The sequence below is a fragment of the Gadus morhua genome, chromosome 22 (assembly GCF_902167405.1).
Source record: "Gadus morhua chromosome 22, gadMor3.0, whole genome shotgun sequence".
Classification (NCBI taxonomy): domain Eukaryota; kingdom Metazoa; phylum Chordata; class Actinopteri; order Gadiformes; family Gadidae; genus Gadus; species Gadus morhua.
Window position 1 is genome coordinate 20,857,336 of NC_044069.1, and position 24,374 is coordinate 20,881,709.

General features: G+C 40.1%; 19 non-coding genes across 19 annotated transcripts; all 19 read left to right on the forward strand.

Moving 5' to 3' along the window:
• The first annotated feature begins 302 nt into the window (after positions 1-302).
• trnaq-uug (transfer RNA glutamine (anticodon UUG)) lies at positions 303-374 on the forward strand. The gene has a single exon. It is a non-coding gene; the product is annotated as a tRNA-Gln (tRNA).
• Positions 375-1,158: 784 nt separating this feature from the next.
• On the forward strand, positions 1,159-1,230 carry trnaq-uug (transfer RNA glutamine (anticodon UUG)). The gene has a single exon. It is a non-coding gene; the product is annotated as a tRNA-Gln (tRNA).
• Positions 1,231-2,412: 1,182 nt separating this feature from the next.
• On the forward strand, positions 2,413-2,484 carry trnaq-uug (transfer RNA glutamine (anticodon UUG)). Its single transcript has one exon. It is a non-coding gene; the product is annotated as a tRNA-Gln (tRNA).
• A 1,182-nt stretch (positions 2,485-3,666) lies between these two features.
• trnaq-uug (transfer RNA glutamine (anticodon UUG)) lies at positions 3,667-3,738 on the forward strand. The gene has a single exon. It is a non-coding gene; the product is annotated as a tRNA-Gln (tRNA).
• Positions 3,739-4,920: 1,182 nt separating this feature from the next.
• On the forward strand, positions 4,921-4,992 carry trnaq-uug (transfer RNA glutamine (anticodon UUG)). The gene has a single exon. It is a non-coding gene; the product is annotated as a tRNA-Gln (tRNA).
• A 1,182-nt stretch (positions 4,993-6,174) lies between these two features.
• Positions 6,175-6,246, forward strand: trnaq-uug (transfer RNA glutamine (anticodon UUG)). Its single transcript has one exon. It is a non-coding gene; the product is annotated as a tRNA-Gln (tRNA).
• Positions 6,247-7,428: 1,182 nt separating this feature from the next.
• trnaq-uug (transfer RNA glutamine (anticodon UUG)) lies at positions 7,429-7,500 on the forward strand. The gene has a single exon. It is a non-coding gene; the product is annotated as a tRNA-Gln (tRNA).
• Positions 7,501-8,682: 1,182 nt separating this feature from the next.
• Positions 8,683-8,754, forward strand: trnaq-uug (transfer RNA glutamine (anticodon UUG)). The gene has a single exon. It is a non-coding gene; the product is annotated as a tRNA-Gln (tRNA).
• Positions 8,755-9,936: 1,182 nt separating this feature from the next.
• Positions 9,937-10,008, forward strand: trnaq-uug (transfer RNA glutamine (anticodon UUG)). The gene has a single exon. It is a non-coding gene; the product is annotated as a tRNA-Gln (tRNA).
• An 815-nt stretch (positions 10,009-10,823) lies between these two features.
• Positions 10,824-10,895, forward strand: trnap-cgg (transfer RNA proline (anticodon CGG)). Its single transcript has one exon. It is a non-coding gene; the product is annotated as a tRNA-Pro (tRNA).
• Positions 10,896-12,445: 1,550 nt separating this feature from the next.
• On the forward strand, positions 12,446-12,517 carry trnaq-uug (transfer RNA glutamine (anticodon UUG)). Its single transcript has one exon. It is a non-coding gene; the product is annotated as a tRNA-Gln (tRNA).
• A 1,182-nt stretch (positions 12,518-13,699) lies between these two features.
• trnaq-uug (transfer RNA glutamine (anticodon UUG)) lies at positions 13,700-13,771 on the forward strand. The gene has a single exon. It is a non-coding gene; the product is annotated as a tRNA-Gln (tRNA).
• Positions 13,772-14,953: 1,182 nt separating this feature from the next.
• Positions 14,954-15,025, forward strand: trnaq-uug (transfer RNA glutamine (anticodon UUG)). Its single transcript has one exon. It is a non-coding gene; the product is annotated as a tRNA-Gln (tRNA).
• Positions 15,026-16,207: 1,182 nt separating this feature from the next.
• Positions 16,208-16,279, forward strand: trnaq-uug (transfer RNA glutamine (anticodon UUG)). The gene has a single exon. It is a non-coding gene; the product is annotated as a tRNA-Gln (tRNA).
• Positions 16,280-17,094: 815 nt separating this feature from the next.
• Positions 17,095-17,166, forward strand: trnap-cgg (transfer RNA proline (anticodon CGG)). Its single transcript has one exon. It is a non-coding gene; the product is annotated as a tRNA-Pro (tRNA).
• Positions 17,167-18,716: 1,550 nt separating this feature from the next.
• Positions 18,717-18,788, forward strand: trnaq-uug (transfer RNA glutamine (anticodon UUG)). The gene has a single exon. It is a non-coding gene; the product is annotated as a tRNA-Gln (tRNA).
• An 817-nt stretch (positions 18,789-19,605) lies between these two features.
• Positions 19,606-19,677, forward strand: trnap-cgg (transfer RNA proline (anticodon CGG)). The gene has a single exon. It is a non-coding gene; the product is annotated as a tRNA-Pro (tRNA).
• A 2,366-nt stretch (positions 19,678-22,043) lies between these two features.
• trnap-cgg (transfer RNA proline (anticodon CGG)) lies at positions 22,044-22,115 on the forward strand. Its single transcript has one exon. It is a non-coding gene; the product is annotated as a tRNA-Pro (tRNA).
• A 1,550-nt stretch (positions 22,116-23,665) lies between these two features.
• Positions 23,666-23,737, forward strand: trnaq-uug (transfer RNA glutamine (anticodon UUG)). Its single transcript has one exon. It is a non-coding gene; the product is annotated as a tRNA-Gln (tRNA).
• Positions 23,738-24,374: the final 637 nt, after the last annotated feature.

Below are 24,374 nucleotides of genomic sequence, written 5' to 3' on the forward strand. Positions count from 1 at the left end.
CGAGCCCTCAGTTCCATTGTCGAAGATGTCTGAAGTCTTGCAGGATTGACACAAGCTATCTTGAAATGCTTCAGGATTCCCTTTGAAGACTGTTAAACAAGGTGTTCCTGGAAGGCTAGGGAATACATTCTTCTTTGGCATTAGTTGCCATCAACCCGCCAACCTGCTTTCATTGGAAATAAAATATATTGGAATATATCTTGAGGCAAATACAACAGGGCAGGTCGATGCTGAAATGCAATAAGGAGTATATATTTTTCACACTTTAGATAAATTTGTATTCATCAGATTGATTTAATGTAGGTTCCATGGTGTAATGGTTAGCACTCTGGAATTTGAATCCAGTGATTCGTGTTCAAATCTCGGTGGAGCCTTGTAGATCTAAAATATTTCCCAAAGCAACAGTATTTTCATTAGGCCTCTTCTCTCCGAGAGTAATCCTACCCCCTAGACCCCTCGGCCACACTACCACAAATTATATGCTTTATTAATGAAATTTGAAAATGATGCTTCAGTTCAAAGGGGTTGCCTGCACTTGCAAGGATTTGAAGCAACGCCTCCTTGAACTGGAGCCTATATCCAGCACCTTGGCCAACTCGACAACACTTTATCACAGGACATCTGCAACTATTTTTGAATTTCAAAGTAAGACTTTAATGCAGGCTGAATGGAGAATGAATACTTTAAGTTGGTGGCAATAAGTTGAAATTATACAATTGTTCTTAAACGCTTGTGCCCATGCAAATCATTTGACCAACTTCAGAAATCGAAATATCAATAAAGTTAATTGTGGCTCGTTGGTCTAGGGGTATGATTCTCGCTATGGGTGTGAGAGGTCCCGGGTTAAAATCCCGGAAGAGCCCTCAGTTCCATTGTCGAAGATGTCTGAAGTTTTGCAGGATTGACACAAGCTATCTTGAAATGCTTCAGGATTCCCTTTGAAGACTGTTAAACAAGGTGTTCCTGGAAGGCTAGGGAATACATTCTTCTTTGGTATTAGTTGCCATCAACCCGCCAACCTGCTTTCATTGGAAATAAAATATATTGGAATATATCTTGAGGCAAATACAACAAGGCAGGTCGATGCTGAAATGCAATAAGGAGTATATATTTTTCAGACTTTAGATAAATTTGTATTCATCAGTTTGTTTTTATGTAGGTTCCATGGTGTAATGGTTAGCACGCTGGACTTTGAATCCAGTGATCCGAGTTCAAATCTCGGTGGAGCCTTGTAGATCTAAAATACTTCCCAAAGCAACACTATTTACATTAGGCCTCTTCTCTCCGCGAGTAATCCTAGAGGCTACCAGATATTTAAACTCTGCAATGTTACTCTAGTCAAACGCTTCACAGGAGTCTTATTAAACACAACGTACATTCATACGCCTTAGAAGCTCATTAAGGTAAGTCACCCATTCAACTTTGAATACTTCTTATGATCGAGCATTGATTCTCATTTGCGTAAGTCAGTCCCAACTGGGTAAATGAGAATGAAACAAACAAACCGGACCTTGTGCAATTCTTCAAAGAATGTTGTCGTTTTCTGATGGGATTCTAATTATTTAAGCGAGACATTGTGAGTCCACAGTATTTCCTTTGGAGAAAAGAGTTTCAAAATAGTCCTTGGACGCAGGTCACTGACTAGCAGTGGTGAGATTTGAACCCACGCCTCCTAAGAGACTGCAGCCTAAATCCAGCACCTTAGACCCCTCGGCCACGCTACCACAAATTATGTGCTTTATTAATGAAATTTCAAAATGATGCTTCAGTTAAAAGGGGTTGCCTGCACTTGCAAGGATTTGAAGCAACGCCTCCTTGAACTGGAGCCTATATCCAGCACCTTGGCCAACTCGACAACACTTTATCACAGGACATCTGCAACTATTTTTGAATTTCAAAGTAAGACTTTAATGCAGGCTGAATGGAGAATGAATACTTTAAGTTGGTGGCAATAAGTTGGAATTATACAATTGTTCTTAAACGCTTGTGCCCATGCAAATCATTTGACCAACTTCAGAAATCGAAATATCAATAAAGTTAATTGTGGCTCGTTGGTCTAGGGGTATGATTCTCGCTATGGGTGTGAGAGGTCCAGGGTTAAAATCCCGGAAGAGCCCTCAGTTCCATTGTCGAAGATGTCTGAAGTTTTGCAGGATTGACACAAGCTATCTTGAAATGCTTCAGGATTCCCTTTGAAGACTGTTAAACAAGGTGTTCCTGGAAGGCTAGGGAATACATTCTTCTTTGGTATTAGTTGCCATCAACCCGCCAACCTGCTTTCATTGGAAATAAAATATATTGGAATATATCTTGAGGCAAATACAACAAGGCAGGTCGATGCTGAAATGCAATAAGGGGTATATATTTTTCACACTTTAGATAAATTTGTATTCATCAGTTTGTTTTTATGTAGGTTCCATGGTGTAATGGTTAGCACTCTGGACTTTGAATCCAGTGATCCGAGTTCAAATCTCGGTGGAGCCTTGTAGATCTTTAATACTTCCCAAAGCAACACTATTTACATTAGGCCTCTTCTCTCCGCGAGTAATCCTAGAGGCTACCAGATATTTAAACTCTGCAATGTTACTCTAGTCAAACGCTTCACAGGAGTCTTATTAAACACAACGTACATTCATACGCCTTAGAAGCTCATTAAGGTAAGTCACCCATTCAACTTTGAATACTTCTTATGATCGAGCATTGATTCTCATTTGCGTAAGTCAGTCCCAACTGGGTAAATGAGAATGAAACAAACAAACCGGACCTTGTGCAATTCTTCAAAGAATGTTGTCGTTTTCTGATGGGATTCTAATTATTTAAGCGAGACATTGTCAGTCCACAGTATTTCCTTTGGAGAAAAGAGTTTCAATATAGTCGTTGGACGCAGGTCACTGACTAGCAGTGGTGAGATTTGAACCCACGCCTCCTAAGAGACTGCAGCCTAAATCCAGCACCTTTGACCCCTCGGCCACGCTACCACAAATTATGTGCTTTATTAATGAAATTTCAAAATGATGCTTCAGTTCAAAGGGGTTGCCTGCACTTGCAAGGATTTGAAGCAACGCCTCCTTGAACAGGAGCCTATATCCAGCACCTTGGCCAACTCGACAACACTTTATCACAGGACATCTGCAACTATTTTTGCATTTCAAAGTAAGACTGTAATGCAGGCTGAATGGAGAATGAATACTTTAAGTTGGTGGCAATAAGTTGGAATTATACAATTGTTCTTAAACGCTTGTGCCCATGCAAATCATTTGACCAACTTCAGAAATCGAAATATCAATAAAGTTAATTGTGGCTCGTTGGTCTAGGGGTATGATTCTCGCTATGGGTGTGAGAGGTCCCGGGTTAAAATCCCGGAAGAGCCCTCAGTTCCATTGTCGAAGATGTCTGAAGTTTTGCAGGATTGACACAAGCTATCTTGAAATGCTTCAGGATTCCCTTTGAAGACTGTTAAACAAGGTGTTCCTGGAAGGCTAGGGAATACATTCTTCTTTGGTATTAGTTGCCATCAACCCGCCAACCTGCTTTCATTGGAAATAAAATATATTGGAATATATCTTGAGGCAAATACAACAAGGCAGGTCGATGCTGAAATGCAATAAGGAGTATATATTTTTCACACTTTAGATAAATTTGTATTCATCAGTTTGTTTTTATGTAGGTTCCATGGTGTAATGGTTAGCACTCTGGACTTTGAATCCAGTGATCCGAGTTCAAATCTCGGTGGAGCCTTGTAGATCTAAAATACTTCCCAAAGCAACAGTATTTACATTAGGCCTCTTCTCTCCGCGAGTAATCCTAGAGGCTACCAGATATTTAAACTCTGCAATGTTACTCTAGTCAAACGCTTCACAGGAGTCTTATTAAACACAACGTACATTCATACGCCTTAGAAGCTCATTAAGGTAAGTCACCCATTCAACTTTGAATACTTCTTATGATCGAGCATTGATTCTCATTTGCGTAAGTCAGTCCCAACTGGGTAAATGAGAATGAAACAAACAAACCGGACCTTGTGCAATTCTTCAAAGAATGTTGTCGTTTTCTGATGGAATTCTAATTATTTAAGCGAGACATTGTGAGTCCACAGTATTTCCTTTGGAGAAAAGAGTTTCAAAATAGTCCTTGGACGCAGGTCACTGACTAGCAGTGGTGAGATTTGAACCCACGCCTCCTAAGAGACTGCAGCCTAAATCCAGCACCTTAGACCCCTCGGCCACGCTACCACAAATTATGTGCTTTATTAATGAAATTTCAAAATGATGCTTCAGTTCAAAGGGGTTGCCTGCACTTGCAAGGATTTGAAGCAACGCCTCCTTGAACTGGAGCCTATATCCAGCACCTTGGCCAACTCGACAACACTTTATCACAGGACATCTGCAACTATTTTTGAATTTCAAAGTAAGACTTTAATGCAGGCTGAATGGAGAATGAATACTTTAAGTTGGTGGCAATAAGTTGGAATTATACAATTGTTCTTAAACGCTTGTGCCCATGCAAATCATTTGACCAACTTCAGAAATCGAAATATCAATAAAGTTAATTGTGGCTCGTTGGTCTAGGGGTATGATTCTCGCTATGGGTGTGAGAGGTCCAGGGTTAAAATCCCGGAAGAGCCCTCAGTTCCATTGTCGAAGATGTCTGAAGTTTTGCAGGATTGACACAAGCTATCTTGAAATGCTTCAGGATTCCCTTTGAAGACTGTTAAACAAGGTGTTCCTGGAAGGCTAGGGAATACATTCTTCTTTGGTATTAGTTGCCATCAACCCGCCAACCTGCTTTCATTGGAAATAAAATATATTGGAATATATCTTGAGGCAAATACAACAGGGCAGGTCGATGCTGAAATGCAATAAGGAGTATATATTTTTCACACTTTAGATAAATTTGTATTCATCAGTTTGTTTTTATGTAGGTTCCATGGTGTAATGGTTAGCACTCTGGACTTTGAATTCAGTGATCCGAGTTCAAATCTCGGTGGAGCCTTGTAGATCTTAAATACTTCCCAAAGCAACAATATTTACATTAGGCCTCTTCTCTCCGCGAGTAATCCTAGAGGCTACCAGATATTTAAACTCTGCAATGTTACTCTAGTCAAACGCTTCACAGGAGTCTTATTAAACACAACGTACATTCATACGCCTTAGAAGCTCATTAAGGTAAGTCACCCATTCAACTTTGAATACTTCTTATGATCGAGCATTGATTCTCATTTGCGTAAGTCAGTCCCAACTGGGTAAATGAGAATGAAACAAACAAACCGGACCTTGTGCAATTCTTCAAAGAATGTTGTCGTTTTCTGATGGGATTCTAATTATTTAAGCGAGACATTGTGAGTCCACAGTATTTCCTTTGGAGAAAAGAGTTTCAAAATAGTCCTTGGACGCAGGTCACTGACTAGCAGTGGTGAGATTTGAACCCACGGCTCCTAAGAGACTGCAGCCTAAATCCAGCACCTTAGACCCCTCGGCCACGCTACCACAAATTATGTGCTTTATTAATGAAATTTCAAAATGATGCTTCAGTTAAAAGGGGTTGCCTGCACTTGCAAGGATTTGAAGCAACGCCTCCTTGAACTGGAGCCTATATCCAGCACCTTGGCCAACTCGACAACACTTTATCACAGGACATCTGCAACTATTTTTGAATTTCAAAGTAAGACTTTAATGCAGGCTGAATGGAGAATGAATACTTTAAGTTGGTGGCAATAAGTTGGAATTATACAATTGTTCTTAAACGCTTGTGCCCATGCAAATCATTTGACCAACTTCAGAAATCGAAATATCAATAAAGTTAATTGTGGCTCGTTGGTCTAGGGTTATGATTCTCGCTATGGGTGTGAGAGGTCCAGGGTTAAAATCCCGGAAGAGCCCTCAGTTCCATTGTCGAAGATGTCTGAAGTTTTGCAGGATTGACACAAGCTATCTTGAAATGCTTCAGGATTCCCTTTGAAGACTGTTAAACAAGGTGTTCCTGGAAGGCTAGGGAATACATTCTTCTTTGGTATTAGTTGCCATCAACCCGCCAACCTGCTTTCATTGGAAATAAAATATATTGGAATATATCTTGAGGCAAATACAACAAGGCAGGTCGATGCTGAAATGCAATAAGGGGTATATATTTTTCACACTTTAGATAAATTTGTATTCATCAGTTTGTTTTTATGTAGGTTCCATGGTGTAATGGTTAGCACTCTGGACTTTGAATCCAGTGATCCGAGTTCAAATCTCGGTGGAGCCTTGTAGATCTTAAATACTTCCCAAAGCAACACTATTTACATTAGGCCTCTTCTCTCCGCGAGTAATCCTAGAGGCTACCAGATATTTAAACTCTGCAATGTTACTCTAGTCAAACGCTTCACAGGAGTCTTATTAAACACAACGTACATTCATACGCCTTAGAAGCTCATTAAGGTAAGTCACCCATTCAACTTTGAATACTTCTTATGATCGAGCATTGATTCTCATTTGCGTAAGTCAGTCCCAACTGGGTAAATGAGAATGAAACAAACAAACCGGACCTTGTGCAATTCTTCAAAGAATGTTGTCGTTTTCTGATGGGATTCTAATTATTTAAGCGAGACATTGTCAGTCCACAGTATTTCCTTTGGAGAAAAGAGTTTCAAAATAGTCTTTGGACGCAGGTCACTGACTAGCAGTGGTGAGATTTGAACCCACACCTCCTAAGAGACTGCAGCCTAAATCTAGCACCTTAGACCCCTCGGCCACACTACCACAAATTATGTGCTTTATTAATGAAATTTGAAAATGATGCTTCAGTTCAAAGGGGTTGCCTGCACTTGCAAGGATTTGAAGCAACGCCTCCTTGAACTGGAGCCTATATCCAGCACCTTGGCCAACTCGACAACACTTTATCACAGGACATCTGCAACTATTTTTGAATTTCAAAGTAAGACTTTAATGCAGGCTGAATGGAGAATGAATACTTTAAGTTGGTGGCAATAAGTTGGAATTATACAATTGTTCTTAAACGCTTGTGCCCATGCAAATCATTTGACCAACTTCAGAAATCGAAATATCAATAAAGTTAATTGTGGCTCGTTGGTCTAGGGGTATGATTCTCGCTATGGGTGTGAGAGGTCCCGGGTTAAAATCCCGGAAGAGCCCTCAGTTCCATTGTCGAAGATGTCTGAAGTTTTGCAGGATTGACACAAGCTATCTTGAAATGCTTCAGGATTCCCTTTGAAGACTGTTAAACAAGGTGTTCCTGGAAGGCTAGGGAATACATTCTTCTTTGGTATTAGTTGCCATCAACCCGCCAACCTGCTTTCATTGGAAATAAAATATATTGGAATATATCTTGAGGCAAATACAACAAGGCAGGTCGATGCTGAAATGCAATAAGGAGTATATATTTTTCAGACTTTAGATAAATTTGTATTCATCAGTTTGTTTTTATGTAGGTTCCATGGTGTAATGGTTAGCACGCTGGACTTTGAATCCAGTGATCCGAGTTCAAATCTCGATGGAGCCTTGTAGATCTAAAATACTTCCCAAAGCAACACTATTTACATTAGGCCTCTTCTCTCCGCGAGTAATCCTAGAGGCTACCAGATATTTAAACTCTGCAATGTTACTCTAGTCAAACGCTTCACAGGAGTCTTATTAAACACAACGTACATTCATACGCCTTAGAAGCTCATTAAGGTAAGTCACCCATTCAACTTTGAATACTTCTTATGATCGAGCATTGATTCTCATTTGCGTAAGTCAGTCCCAACTGGGTAAATGAGAATGAAACAAACAAACCGGACCTTGTGCAATTCTTGAAAGAATGTTGTCGTTTTCTGATGGGATTCTAATTATTTAAGCGAGACATTGTCAGTCCACAGTATTTCCTTTGGAGAAAAGAGTTTCAATATAGTCTTTGGACGCAGGTCACTGACTAGCAGTGGTGAGATTTGAACCCACGCCTCCTAAGAGACTGCAGCCTAAATCCAGCACCTTTGACCCCTCGGCCACGCTACCACAAATTATGTGCTTTATTAATGAAATTTCAAAATGATGCTTCAGTTCAAAGGGGTTGCCTGCACTTGCAAGGATTTGAAGCAACGCCTCCTTGAACAGGAGCCTATATCCAGCACCTTGGCCAACTCAACAACACTTTATCACAGGACATCTGCAACTATTTTTGCATTTCAAAGTAAGACTGTAATGCAGGCTGAATGGAGAATGAATACTTTAAGTTGGTGGCAATAAGTTGGAATTATACAATTGTTCTTAAACGCTTGTGCCCATGCAAATCATTTGACCAACTTCAGAAATCGAAATATCAATAAAGTTAATTGTGGCTCGTTGGTCTAGGGGTATGATTCTCGCTATGGGTGTGAGAGGTCCCGGGTTAAAATCCCGGAAGAGCCCTCAGTTCCAATGTCGAAGATGTCTGAAGTTTTGCAGGATTGACACAAGCTATCTTGAAATGCTTCAGGATTCCCTTTGAAGACTGTTAAACAAGGTGTTCCTGGAAGGCTAGGGAATACATTCTTCTTTGGTATTAGTTGCCATCAACCCGCCAACCTGCTTTCATTGGAAATAAAATATATTGGAATATATCTTGAGGCAAATACAACAAGGCAGGTCGATGCTGAAATGCAATAAGGAGTATATATTTTTCACACTTTAGATAAATTTGTATTCATCAGTTTGTTTTTATGTAGGTTCCATGGTGTAATGGTTAGCACTCTGGACTTTGAATCCAGTGATCCGAGTTCAAATCTCGGTGGAGCCTTGTACATCTTAAATACTTCCCAAAGCAACACTATTTACATTAGGCCTCTTCTCTCCGCGAGTAATCCTAGAGGCTACCAGATATTTAAACTCTGCAATGTTACTCTAGTCAAACGCTTCACAGGAGTCTTATTAAACACAACGTACATTCATACGCCTTAGAAGCTCATTAAGGTAAGTCACCCATTCAACTTTGAATACTTCTTATGATCGAGCATTGATTCTCATTTGCGTAAGTCAGTCCCAACTGGGTAAATGAGAATGAAACAAACAAACCGGACCTTGTGCAATTCTTCAAAGAATGTTGTCGTTTTCTGATGGGATTCTAATTATTTAAGCGAGACATTGTCAGTCCACAGTATTTCCTTTGGAGAAAAGAGTTTCAAAATAGTCTTTGGACGCAGGTCACTGACTAGCAGTGGTGAGATTTGAACCCACACCTCCTAAGAGACTGCAGCCTAAATCCAGCACCTTAGACCCCTCGGCCACACTACCACAAATTATGTGCTTTATTAATGAAATTTGAAAATGATGCTTCAGTTCAAAGGGGTTGCCTGCACTTGCAAGGATTTGAAGCAACGCCTCCTTGAACTGGAGCCTATATCCAGCACCTTGGCCAACTCGACAACACTTTATCACAGGACATCTGCAACTATTTTTGAATTTCAAAGTAAGACTTTAATGCAGGCTGAATGGAGAATGAATACTTTAAGTTGGTGGCAATAAGTTGGAATTATACAATTGTTCTTAAACGCTTGTGCCCATGCAAATCATTTGACCAACTTCAGAAATCGAAATATCAATAAAGTTAATTGTGGCTCGTTGGTCTAGGGGTATGATTCTCGCTATGGGTGTGAGAGGTCCCGGGTTAAAATCCCGGAAGAGCCCTCAGTTCCATTGTCGAAGATGTCTGAAGTTTTGCAGGATTGACACAAGCTATCTTGAAATGCTTCAGGATTCCCTTTGAAGACTGTTAAACAAGGTGTTCCTGGAAGGCTAGGGAATACATTCTTCTTTGGTATTAGTTGCCATCAACCCGCCAACCTGCTTTCATTGGAAATAAAATATATTGGAATATATCTTGAGGCAAATACAACAGGGCAGGTCGATGCTGAAATGCAATAAGGAGTATATATTTTTCACACTTTAGATAAATTTGTATTCATCAGTTTGTTTTTATGTAGGTTCCATGGTGTAATGGTTAGCACTCTGGACTTTGAATCCAGTGATCCGAGTTCAAATCTCGGTGGAGCCTTGTAGATCTTAAATACTTCCCAACGCAACACTATTTACATTAGGCCTCTTCTCTCCGCGAGTAATCCTAGAGGCTACCAGATATTTAAACTCTGCAATGTTACTCTAGTCAAAAGCTTCACAGGAGTCTTATTAAACACAACGTACATTCATACGCCTTAGAAGCTCATTAAGGTAAGTCACCCATTCAACTTTGAATACTTCTTATGATCGAGCATTGATTCTCATTTGCGTAAGTCAGTCCCAACTGGGTAAATGAGAATGAAACAAACAAACCGGACCTTGTGCAATTCTTCAAAGAATGTTGTCGTTTTCTGATGGGATTCTAATTATTTAAGCGAGACATTGTCAGTCCACAGTATTTCCTTTGGAGAAAAGAGTTTCAAAATAGTCTTTGGACGCAGGTCACTGACTAGCAGTGGTGAGATTTGAACCCACACCTCCTAAGAGACTGCAGCCTAAATCCAGCACCTTAGACCCCTCGGCCACGCTACCACAAATTATGTGCTTTATTAATGAAATTTCAAAATGATGCTTCAGTTCAAAGGGGTTGCCTGCACTTGCAAGGATTTGAAGCAACGCCTCCTTGAACAGGAGCCTATATCCAGCACCTTGGCCAACTCGACAACACTTTATCACAGGACATCTGCAACTATTTTTGCATTTCAAAGTAAGACTGTAATGCAGGCTGAATGGAGAATGAATACTTTAAGTTGGTGGCAATAAGTTGGAATTATACAATTGTTCTTAAACGCTTGTGCCCATGCAAATCATTTGACCAACTTCAGAAATCGAAATATCAATAAAGTTATTTGTGGCTCGTTGGTCTAGGGGTATGATTCTCGCTTCGGGTGCGAGAGGTCCCGGGTTCAAATCCTGGACGAGCCCTCAGTTCCATTGTCGAAGATGTCTGAAGTCTTGCAGGATTGACACAAGCTATCTTGAAATGCTTCAGGATTCCCTTTAAAGACTGTTAAACAAGGTGTTCCTGGAAGGCTATGGAATACATTCTTCTTTGGTATTAGTTGCCATCAACCCGCCAACCTGTTTCATTTGAAATAAAATATATTGGAACATATCTTGAGGCAAATACAACAGGGCAGGTCGATGCTGAAATGCAATAAGGAGTATATATTTTTCACACTTTAGATAAATTTGTATTCATCAGTTTGTTTTTATGTAGGTTCCATGGTGTAATGGTTAGCACTCTGGACTTTAAATCCAGTGATCCAAGTTCAAATCTCGGTGGAGCCTTGTAGATCTAAAATACTTCCCAAAGCAACAGTATTTACATTAGGCCTCTTCTCTCCGCGAGTAATCCTAGAGGCTACCAGATATTTAAACTCTGCAATGTTACTCTAGTCAAACGCTTCACAGGAGTCTTATTAAACACAACGTACATTCATACGCCTTAGAAGCTCATTAAGGTAAGTCACCCATTCAACTTTGAATACTTCTTATGATCGAGCATTGATTCTCATTTGCGTAAGTCAGTCCCAACTGGGTAAATGAGAATGAAACATAAACAAACCGGACCTTGTGCAATTCTTCAAAGAATGTTGTCGTTTTCTGATGGGATTCTAATTATTTAAGCGAGACATTGTCAGTCCACAGTATTTCCTTTGGAGAAAAGAGTTTCAAAATAGTCTTTGGACGCAGGTCACTGACTAGCAGTGGTGAGATTTGAACCCACACCTCCTAAGAGACTGCAGCCTAAATCCAGCACCTTAGACCCCTCGGCCACACTACCACAAATTATGTGCTTTATTAATGAAATTTGAAAATGATGCTTCAGTTCAAAGGGGTTGCCTGCACTTGCAAGGATTTGAAGCAACGCCTCCTTGAACTGGAGCCTATATCCAGCACCTTGGCCAACTCGACAACACTTTATCACAGGACATCTGCAACTATTTTTGAATTTCAAAGTAAGACTTTAATGCAGGCTGAATGGAGAATGAATACTTTAAGTTGGTGGCAATAAGTTGGAATTATACAATTGTTCTTAAACGCTTGTGCCCATGCAAATCATTTGACCAACTTCAGAAATCGAAATATCAATAAAGTTAATTGTGGCTCGTTGGTCTAGGGGTATGATTCTCGCTATGGGTGTGAGAGGTCCCGGGTTAAAATCCCGGAAGAGCCCTCAGTTCCATTGTCGAAGATGTCTGAAGTTTTGCAGGATTGACACAAGCTATCTTGAAATGCTTCAGGATTCCCTTTGAAGACTGTTAAACAAGGTGTTCCTGGAAGGCTAGGGAATACATTCTTCTTTGGTATTAGTTGCCATCAACCCGCCAACCTGCTTTCATTGGAAATAAAATATATTGGAATATATCTTGAGGCAAATACAACAGGGCAGGTCGATGCTGAAATGCAATAAGGAGTATATATTTTTCACACTTTAGATAAATTTGTATTCATCAGTTTGTTTTTACGTAGGTTCCATGGTGTAATGGTTAGCACTCTGGACTTTGAATCTAGTGATCCGAGTTCAAATCTCGGTGGAGCCTTGTAGATCTAAAATACTTCCCAAAGCAACAGTATTTACATTAGGCCTCTTCTCTCCGCGAGTAATCCTAGAGGCTACCAGATATTTAAACTCTGCAATGTTACTCTAGTCAAACGCTTCACAGGAGTCTTATTAAACACAACGTACATTCATACGCCTTAGAAGCTCATTAAGGTAAGTCACCCATTCAACTTTGAATACTTCTTATGATCGAGCATTGATTCTCATTTGCGTAAGTCAGTCCCAACTGGGTAAATGAGAATGAAACAAACAAACCGGACCTTGTGCAATTCTTCAAAGAATGTTGTCGTTTTCTGATGGGATTCTAATTATTTAAGCGAGACATTGTCAGTCCACAGTATTTCCTTTGGAGAAAAGAGTTTCAAAATAGTCTTTGGACGCAGGTCACTGACTAGCAGTGGTGAGATTTGAACCCACACCTCCTAAGAGACTGCAGCCTAAATCCAGCACCTTAGACCCCTCGGCCACACTACCACAAATTATGTGCTTTATTAATGAAATTTGAAAATGATGCTTCAGTTCAAAGGGGTTGCCTGCACTTGCAAGGATTTGAAGCAACGCCTCCTTGAACTGGAGCCTATATCCAGCACCTTGGCCAACTCGACAACACTTTATCACAGGACATCTGCAACTATTTTTGAATTTCAAAGTAAGACTTTAATGCAGGCTGAATGGAGAATGAATACTTTAAGTTGGTGGCAATAAGTTGGAATTATACAATTGTTCTTAAACGCTTGTGCCCATGCAAATCATTTGACCAACTTCAGAAATCGAAATATCAATAAAGTTAATTGTGGCTCGTTGGTCTAGGGGTATGATTCTCGCTATGGGTGTGAGAGGTCCCGGGTTAAAATCCCGGAAGAGCCCTCAGTTCCATTGTCGAAGATGTCTGAAGTTTTGCAGGATTGACACAAGCTATCTTGAAATGCTTCAGGATTCCCTTTGAAGACTGTTAAACAAGGTGTTCCTGGAAGGCTAGGGAATACATTCTTCTTTGGTATTAGTTGCCATCAACCCGCCAACCTGCTTTCATTGGAAATAAAATATATTGGAATATATCTTGAGGCAAATACAACAAGGCAGGTCGATGCTGAAATGCAATAAGGAGTATATATTTTTCAGACTTTAGATAAATTTGTATTCATCAGTTTGTTTTTATGTAGGTTCCATGGTGTAATGGTTAGCACGCTGGACTTTGAATCCAGTGATCCGAGTTCAAATCTCGATGGAGCCTTGTAGATCTAAAATACTTCCCAAAGCAACACTATTTACATTAGGCCTCTTCTCTCCGCGAGTAATCCTAGAGGCTACCAGATATTTAAACTCTGCAATGTTACTCTAGTCAAACGCTTCACAGGAGTCTTATTAAACACAACGTACATTCATACGCCTTAGAAGCTCATTAAGGTAAGTCACCCATTCAACTTTGAATACTTCTTATGATCGAGCATTGATTCTCATTTGCGTAAGTCAGTCCCAACTGGGTAAATGAGAATGAAACAAACAAACCGGACCTTGTGCAATTCTTGAAAGAATGTTGTCGTTTTCTGATGGGATTCTAATTATTTAAGCGAGACATTGTCAGTCCACAGTATTTCCTTTGGAGAAAAGAGTTTCAATATAGTCTTTGGACGCAGGTCACTGACTAGCAGTGGTGAGATTTGAACCCACGCCTCCTAAGAGACTGCAGCCTAAATCCAGCACCTTTGACCCCTCGGCCACGCTACCACAAATTATGTGCTTTATTAATGAAATTTCAAAATGATGCTTCAGTTCAAAGGGGTTGCCTGCACTTGCAAGGATTTGAAGCAACGCCTCCTTGAACAGGAGCCTATATCCAGCACCTTGGCCAACTCGACAACACTTTATCACAGGACATCTGCAACTATTTTTGCATTTCAAAGTAAGACTGTAATGCAGGCTGAATGGAGAATGAATACTTTAAGTTGGTGGCAATAAGTTGGAATTATACAATTGTTCTTAAACGCTTGTGCCCATGCAAATCATTTGACCAACTTCAGAAATCGAAATATCAATAAAGTTAATTGTGGCTCGTTGGTCTAGGGGTATGATTCTCGCTATGGGTGTGAGAGGTCCCGGGTTAAAATCCCGGAAGAGCCCTCAGTTCCAATGTCGAAGATGTCTGAAGTTTTGCAGGATTGACACAAGCTATCTTGAAATGCTTCAGGATTCCCTTTGAAGACTGTTAAACAAGGTGTTCCTGGAAGGCTAGGGAATACATTCTTCTTTGGTATTAGTTGCCATCAACCCGCCAACCTGCTTTCATTGGAAATAAAATATATTGGAATATATCTTGAGGCAAATACAACAAGGCAGGTCGATGCTGAAATGCAATAAGGAGTATATATTTTTCACACTTTAGATAAATTTGTATTCATCAGTTTGTTTTTATGTAGGTTCCATGGTGTAATGGTTAGCACTCTGGACTTTGAATCCAGTGATCCGAGTTCAAATCTCGGTGGAGCCTTGTACATCTTAAATACTTCCCAAAGCAACACTATTTACATTAGGCCTCTTCTCTCCGCGAGTAATCCTAGAGGCTACCAGATATTTAAACTCTGCAATGTTACTCTAGTCAAACGCTTCACAGGAGTCTTATTAAACACAACGTACATTCATACGCCTTAGAAGCTCATTAAGGTAAGTCACCCATTCAACTTTGAATACTTCTTATGATCGAGCATTGATTCTCATTTGCGTAAGTCAGTCCCAACTGGGTAAATGAGAATGAAACAAACAAACCGGACCTTGTGCAATTCTTCAAAGAATGTTGTCGTTTTCTGATGGGATTCTAATTATTTAAGCGAGACATTGTCAGTCCACAGTATTTCCTTTGGAGAAAAGAGTTTCAAAATAGTCTTTGGACGCAGGTCACTGACTAGCAGTGGTGAGATTTGAACCCACACCTCCTAAGAGACTGCAGCCTAAATCCAGCACCTTAGACCCCTCGGCCACACTACCACAAATTATGTGCTTTATTAATGAAATTTGAAAATGATGCTTCAGTTCAAAGGGGTTGCCTGCACTTGCAAGGATTTGAAGCAACGCCTCCTTGAACTGGAGCCTATATCCAGCACCTTGGCCAACTCGACAACACTTTATCACAGGACATCTGCAACTATTTTTGAATTTCAAAGTAAGACTTTAATGCAGGCTGAATGGAGAATGAATACTTTAAGTTGGTGGCAATAAGTTGGAATTATACAATTGTTCTTAAACGCTTGTGCCCATGCAAATCATTTGACCAACTTCAGAAATCGAAATATCAATAAAGTTAATTGTGGCTCGTTGGTCTAGGGGTATGATTCTCGCTATGGGTGTGAGAGGTCCCGGGTTAAAATCCCGGAAGAGCCCTCAGTTCCATTGTCGAAGATGTCTGAAGTTTTGCAGGATTGACACAAGCTATCTTGAAATGCTTCAGGATTCCCTTTGAAGACTGTTAAACAAGGTGTTCCTGGAAGGCTAGGGAATACATTCTTCTTTGGTATTAGTTGCCATCAACCCGCCAACCTGCTTTCATTGGAAATAAAATATATTGGAATATATCTTGAGGCAAATACAACAGGGCAGGTCGATGCTGAAATGCAATAAGGAGTATATATTTTTCACACTTTAGATAAATTTGTATTCATCAGTTTGTTTTTATGTAGGTTCCATGGTGTAATGGTTAGCACTCTGGACTTTGAATCCAGTGATCCGAGTTCAAATCTCGGTGGAGCCTTGTAGATCTTAAATACTTCCCAACGCAACACTATTTACATTAGGCCTCTTCTCTCCGCGAGTAATCCTAGAGGCTACCAGATATTTAAACTCTGCAATGTTACTCTAGTCAAAAGCTTCACAGGAGTCTTATTAAACACAACGTACATTCATACGCCTTAGAAGCTCATTAAGGTAAGTCACCCATTCAACTTTGAATACTTCTTATGATCGAGCATTGATTCTCATTTGCGTAAGTCAGTCCCAACTGGGTAAATGAGAATGAAACAAACAAACCGGACCTTGTGCAATTCTTCAAAGAATGTTGTCGTTTTCTGATGGGATTCTAATTATTTAAGCGAGACATTGTCAGTCCACAGTATTTCCTTTGGAGAAAAGAGTTTCAAAATAGTCTTTGGACGCAGGTCACTGACTAGCAGTGGTGAGATTTGAACCCACACCTCCTAAGAGACTGCAGCCTAAATCCAGCACCTTAGACCCCTCGGCCACGCTACCACAAATTATGTGCTTTATTAATGAAATTTCAAAATGATGCTTCAGTTCAAAGGGGTTGCCTGCACTTGCAAGGATTTGAAGCAACGCCTCCTTGAACAGGAGCCTATATCCAGCACCTTGGCCAACTCGACAACACTTTATCACAGGACATCTGCAACTATTTTTGCATTTCAAAGTAAGACTGTAATGCAGGCTGAATGGAGAATGAATACTTTAAGTTGGTGGCAATAAGTTGGAATTATACAATTGTTCTTAAACGCTTGTGCCCATGCAAATCATTTGACCAACTTCAGAAATCGAAATATCAATAAAGTTATTTGTGGCTCGTTGGTCTAGGGGTATGATTCTCGCTTCGGGTGCGAGAGGTCCCGGGTTCAAATCCTGGACGAGCCCTCAGTTCCATTGTCGAAGATGTCTGAAGTCTTGCAGGATTGACACAAGCTATCTTGAAATGCTTCAGGATTCCCTTTAAAGACTGTTAAACAAGGTGTTCCTGGAAGGCTATGGAATACATTCTTCTTTGGTATTAGTTGCCATCAACCCGCCAACCTGTTTCATTTGAAATAAAATATATTGGAACATATCTTGAGGCAAATACAACAGGGCAGGTCGATGCTGAAATGCAATAAGGAGTATATATTTTTCACACTTTAGATAAATTTGTATTCATCAGTTTGTTTTTATGTAGGTTCCATGGTGTAATGGTTAGCACTCTGGACTTTAAATCCAGTGATCCAAGTTCAAATCTCGGTGGAGCCTTGTAGATCTAAAATACTTCCCAAAGCAACAGTATTTACATTAGGCCTCTTCTCTCCGCGAGTAATCCTAGAGGCTACCAGATATTTAAACTCTGCAATGTTACTCTAGTCAAACGCTTCACAGGAGTCTTATTAAACACAACGTACATTCATACGCCTTAGAAGCTCATTAAGGTAAGTCACCCATTCAACTTTGAATACTTCTTATGATCGAGCATTGATTCTCATTTGCGTAAGTCAGTCCCAACTGGGTAAATGAGAATGAAACATAAACAAACCGGACCTTGTGCAATTCTTCAAAGAATGTTGTCGTTTTCTGATGGGATTCTAATTATTTAAGCGAGACATTGTCAGTCCACAGTATTTCCTTTGGAGAAAAGAGTTTCAAAATAGTCTTTGGACGCAGGTCACTGACTAGCAGTGGTGAGATTTGAACCCACACCTCCTAAGAGACTGCAGCCTAAATCCAGCACCTTAGACCCCTCGGCCACACTACCACAAATTATGTGCTTTATTAATGAAATTTGAAAATGATGCTTCAGTTCAAAGGGGTTGCCTGCACTTGCAAGGATTTGAAGCAACGCCTCCTTGAACTGGAGCCTATATCCAGCACCTTGGCCAACTCGACAACACTTTATCACAGGACATCTGCAACTATTTTTGAATTTCAAAGTAAGACTTTAATGCAGGCTGAATGGAGAATGAATACTTTAAGTTGGTGGCAATAAGTTGGAATTATACAATTGTTCTTAAACGCTTGTGCCCATGCAAATCATTTGACCAACTTCAGAAATCGAAATATCAATAAAGTTAATTGTGGCTCGTTGGTCTAGGGGTATGATTCTCGCTATGGGTGTGAGAGGTCCCGGGTTAAAATCCCGGAAGAGCCCTCAGTTCCATTGTCGAAGATGTCTGAAGTTTTGCAGGATTGACACAAGCTATCTTGAAATGCTTCAGGATTCCCTTTGAAGACTGTTAAACAAGGTGTTCCTGGAAGGCTAGGGAATACATTCTTCTTTGGTATTAGTTGCCATCAACCCGCCAACCTGCTTTCATTGGAAATAAAATATATTGGAATATATCTTGAGGCAAATACAACAGGGCAGGTCGATGCTGAAATGCAATAAGGAGTATATATTTTTCACACTTTAGATAAATTTGTATTCATCAGTTTGTTTTTACGTAGGTTCCATGGTGTAATGGTTAGCACTCTGGACTTTGAATCTAGTGATCCGAGTTCAAATCTCGGTGGAGCCTTGTAGATCTAAAATACTTCCCAAAGCAACAGTATTTACATTAGGCCTCTTCTCTCCGCGAGTAATCCTAGAGGCTACCAGATATTTAAACTCTGCAATGTTACTCTAGTCAAACGCTTCACAGGAGTCTTATTAAACACAACGTACATTCATAAGCCTTAGAAGCTCATTAAGGTAAGTCACCCATTCAACTTTGAATACTTCTTATGATCGAGCATTGATTCTCATTTGCGTAAGTCAGTCCCAACTGGGTAAATGAGAATGAAACATAAACAAACCGGACCTTGTGCAATTCTTCAAAGAATGTTGTCGTTTTCTGATGGGATTCTAATTATTTAAGCGAGACATTGTCAGTCCACAGTATTTCCTTTGGAGAAAAGAGTTTCAAAATAGTCTTTGTACACAGGTCACTGACTAGCAGTGGTGAGATTTGAACCCACGCCTCCTAAGAGACTGGAGCCTAAATCCAGCACCTTAGACCCCTCGGCCACGCTACCACAAATTATGTGCTTTATTAATGAAATTTCAAAATGATGCTTCAGTTCAAAGGGGTTGCCTGCACTTGCAAGGATTTGAAGCAACGCCTCCTTGAACAGGAGCCTATATCCAGCACCTTGGCCAACTCGACAACACTTTATCACAGGACATCTGCAACTATTTTTGCATTTCAAAGTAAGTCTGTAATGCAGGCTGAATGGAGAATGAATACTTTAAGTTGGTGGCAATAAGTTGGAATTATACAATTGTTCTTAAACGCTTGTGCCCATGCAAATCATTTGACCAACTTCAGAAATCGAAATATCAATAAAGTTATTTGTGGCTTGTTGGTCTAGGGGTATGATTCTCGCTTCGGGTGCGAGATGTCCCGGGTTAAAATCCCGGACGAGCCCTCAGTTCCATTGTCGAAGATGTCTGAAGTCTTGCAGGATTGACACAAGCTATCTTGAAATGCTTCAGGATTCCCTTTAAAGACTGTTAAACAAGGTGTTCCTGGAAGGCTATGGAATACATTCTTCTTTGGTATTAGTTGCCATCAACCCGCCAACCTGTTTCATTTGAAATAAAATATATTGGAACATATCTTGAGGCAAATACAACAGGGCAGGTCGATGCTGAAATGCAATAAGGAGTATATATTTTTCACACTTTAGATACATTTGTATTCATCAGTTTGTTTTTGTGTAGGATCCATGGTGTAATGGTTAGTACTCTGGACTTTAAATCCCGTGATCCGAGTTCAAATCTCAGTGGAGCCTCGTAGATCTAAAATACTGCCCAAAGCATCAGTATTTACATCAGGCCTCTTCTCTCCGCGAGTAATCCTAGAGGCTACCAGATATTTAAACTCTGCAATGTTACTCTAGTCAAACGCTTCACAGGAGTCTTATTAAATATAACGTACATTCATACGCCTTAGAAGCTCATTAAGGTAAGTCACCCATTCAACTTTGAATACTTCTTATGATCGAGCATTGATTCTCATTTGCGTAAGTCAGTGCCAACTGGGTAAATGAGAATGAAACATAAACAAACAAGACCTTGTGCAATTCTTCAAAGAATGTTGTCGTTTTCTGATGGGATTCTAATTATTTAAGCGAGACATTGTCAGTCCACAGTATCTCCTTTGGAGAAATGAGTTTCAAATTAGTCTTTGGACGCAGGTCACTGACTAGCAGTGGTGAGATTTGAACCCACGCCTCCTAAGAGACTGCAGCCTAAATCCAGCACCTTAGACCCCTCGGCCACGCTACCACAAATTATGTGCTTTATTAATGAAATTTCAAAATGATGCTTCAGTTCAATGGGGTTGCCTGCACTTGCAAGGATTTGAAGCAACGCCTCCTTGAACTGGAGCCTATATCCAGCACCTTGGCCAACTCGACAACACTTTATCACAGGACATCTGCAACTATTTTTGAATTTCAAAGTAAGACTTTAATGCAGGCTGAATGGAGAATGAATACTTTAAGTTGGTGGCAATAAGTTGGAATTATACAATTGTTCTTAAACGCTTGTGCCCATGCAAATCATTTGACCAACTTCAGAAATCGAAATATCAATAAAGTTAATTGTGGCTCGTTGGTCTAGGGGTATGATTCTCGATATGGGTGTGAGAGGTCCCGGGTTAAAATCCCGGAAGAGCCCTCAGTTCCATTGTCGAAGATGTCTGAAGTCTTGCCAATGATGGCAACTAATTCTTTGGTATTAGTTGCCATCAACCCGCCAACCTGCTTTCATTGGAAATGAAATATATTGGAATATATCTTGAGGCAAATACAACAGGGCAGGTCGATGCTGAAATGCAATAAGGAGTATATATTTTTCACACTTTAGATAAATTTGTATTCATCAGTTTGTTTTTATGTAGGTTCCATGGTGTAATGGTTAGTACTCTGGACTTTGAATCCCGTGATCCGAGTTCAAATCTCAGTGGAGCCTTGTAGATCTAAATTACTTCCCAAAGCATCAGTATTTACATTAGGCCTCTTCTCTCTGCGAGTAATCCTAGAGGCTACCAGATATTTAAACTCTGCAATGTTACTCTAGTCAAACGCTTCACAGGAGTCTTATTAAACACAACGTACATTCATACGCCTTAGAAGCTCATTAAGGTAAGTCACCCATTCAACTTTGAATACTTCTTATGATCGAGCATTGATTCTCATTTGCGTAAGTCAGTCCCAACTGGGTAAATGAGAATGAAACATAAACAAACCGGACCTTGTGCAATTCTTCAAAGAATGTTGTCGTTTTCTGATGGGATTCTAATTATTTAAGCGAGACATTGTCAGTCCACAGTATTTCCTTTGGAGAAAAGAGTTTCAAAATAGTCTTTGTACACAGGTCACTGACTAACAGTGATGAGATTTGAACCCATGCCTCCTAAGAGACTGGAGCCTAAATCCAGCACCTTAGACCCCTCGGCCACGCTACCACAAATTATGTGCTTTATTAATGAAATTTCAAAATGATGCTTCAGTTCAAAGGGGTTGCCTGCACTTGCAAGGATTTGAAGCAACGCCTCCTTGAACAGGAGCCTATATCCAGCACCTTGGCCAACTCGACAACACTTTATCACAGGACATCTGCAACTATTTTTGCATTTCAAAGTAAGTCTGTAATGCAGGCTGAATGGAGAATGAATACTTTAAGTTGGTGGCAATAAGTTGGAATTATACAATTGTTCTTAAACGCTTGTGCCCATGCAAATCATTTGACCAACTTCAGAAATCGAAATATCAATAAAGTTATTTGTGGCTTGTTGGTCTAGGGGTATGATTCTCGCTTCGGGTGCGAGAGGTCCCGGGTTCAAATCCCCGACGAGCCCTCAGTTCCATTGTCGAAGATGTCTGAAGTCTTGCAGGATTGACACAAGCTATCTTGAAATGCTTCAGGATTTCCTTTAAAGACTGTTAAACAAGGTGTTCCTGGAAGGCTATGGAATACATTCCTCTTTGGTATTAGTTGCCATCAACCCGCCAACCTGTTTCATTTGAAATAAAATATATTGGAACATATCTTGAGGCAAATACAACAGGGCAGGTCGATGCTGAAATGCAATAAGGAGTATATATTTTTCACACTTTAGATACATTTGTATTCATCAGTTTGTTTTTATGTAGGTTCCATGGTGTAATGGTTAGTACTCTGGACTTTGAATCCCGTGATACGAGTTCAAATCTCAGTGGAGCCTTGTAGATCTAAAATACTTCCCAAAGCATCAGTATTTACATTAGGCCTCTTCTCTCCGCGAGAAATCCTAGGGGCTACCAGATATTTAAACTCTGCAATGTTACTCTAGTCAAAAGCTTCACAGGAGTCTTATTAAACATAACGTACATTCATACGCCTTAGAAGCTCATTAAGGTAAGTCACCCATTCTACGTTGAATACTTCTTATGATCGAGCATTGATTCTCATTTGCGTAAGTCAGTCCCAACTGGGTAAATGAGAATGAAACATAAACAAACAAGACCTTGTGCAATTCTTCAAAGAATGTTGTCGTTTTCTGATGGGATTCTAATTACTTAAGCGAGACATTGTCAGTCCACAGTATTTCCTTTGGAGAAATGAGTTTCAAATTAGTCTTTGGACGCAGGTCACTGACTAGCAGTGGTGAGATTTGAACCCACGCCTCCTAAGAGACTGCAGCCTAAATCCAGCACCTTAGACCCCTCGGCCACGCTACCACAAATTATGTGCTTTATTAATGAAATTTCAAAATGATGCTTCAGTTCAAAGGGGTTGCCTGCACTTGCAAGGATTTGAAGCAACGCCTCCTTGAACTGGAGCCTATATCCAGCACCTTGGCCAACTCGACAACACTTTATCACAGGACATCTGCAACTATTTTTGAATTTCAAAGTAAGACTTTAATGCAGGCTGAATGGAGAATGAATACTTTAAGTTGGTGGCAATAAGTTGGAATTATACAATTGTTCTTAAACGCTTGTGCCCATGCAAATCATTTGACCAACTTCAGAAATCGAAATATCAATAAAGTTAATTGTGGCTCGTTGGTCTAGGGGTATGATTCTCGCTATGGGTGTGAGAGGTCCCGGGTTAAAATCCCGGAAGAGCCCTCAGTTCCATTGTCGAAGATGTCTGAAGTTTTGCAGGATTGACACAAGCTATCTTGAAATGCTTCAGGATTCCCTTTGAAGACTGTTAAACAAGGTGTTCCTGGAAGGCTAGGGAATACATTCTTCTTTGGTATTAGTTGCCATCAACCCGCCAACCTGCTTTCATTGGAAATAAAATATATTGGAATATATCTTGAGGCAAATACAACAGGGCAGGTCGATGCTGAAATGCAATAAGGAGTATATATTTTTCACACTTTAGATAAATTTGTATTCATCAGTTTGTTTTTATGTAGGTTCCATGGTGTAATGGTTAGCACTCTGGACTTTGAATCCAGTGATCCGAGTTCAAATCTCGGTGGAGCCTTGTAGATCTAAAATACTTCCCAAAGCAACAGTATTTACATTAGGCCTCTTCTATCCGCGAGTAATCCTAGAGGCTACCAGATATTTAAACTCTGCAATGTTACTCTAGTCAAACGCTTCACAGGAGTCTTATTAAACACAACGTACATTCATACGCCTTAGAAGCTCATTAAGGTAAGTCACCCATTCAACTTTGAATACTTCTTATGATCGAGCATTGATTCTCATTTGCGTAAGTCAGTCCCAACTGGGTAAATGAGAATGAAACATAAACAAACAAGACCTTGTGCAATTCTTCAAAGAATGTTGTCGTTTTCTGATGGGATTCTAATTATTTAAGCGAGACATTGTCAGTCCACAGTATTTCCTTTGGAGAAATGAGTTTCAAATTAGTCTTTGGACGCAGGTCACTGACTAGCAGTGGTGAGATTTGAACCCACGCCTCCTAAGAGACTGCAGCCTAAATCCAGCACCTTAGACCCCTCGGCCACGCTACCACAAATTATGTGCTTTATTAATGAAATTTCAAAATGATGCTTCAGTTCAAAGGGGTTGCCTGCACTTGCAAGGATTTGAAGCAACGCCTCCTTGAACTGGAGCCTATATCCAGCACCTTGGCCAACTCGACAACACTTTAT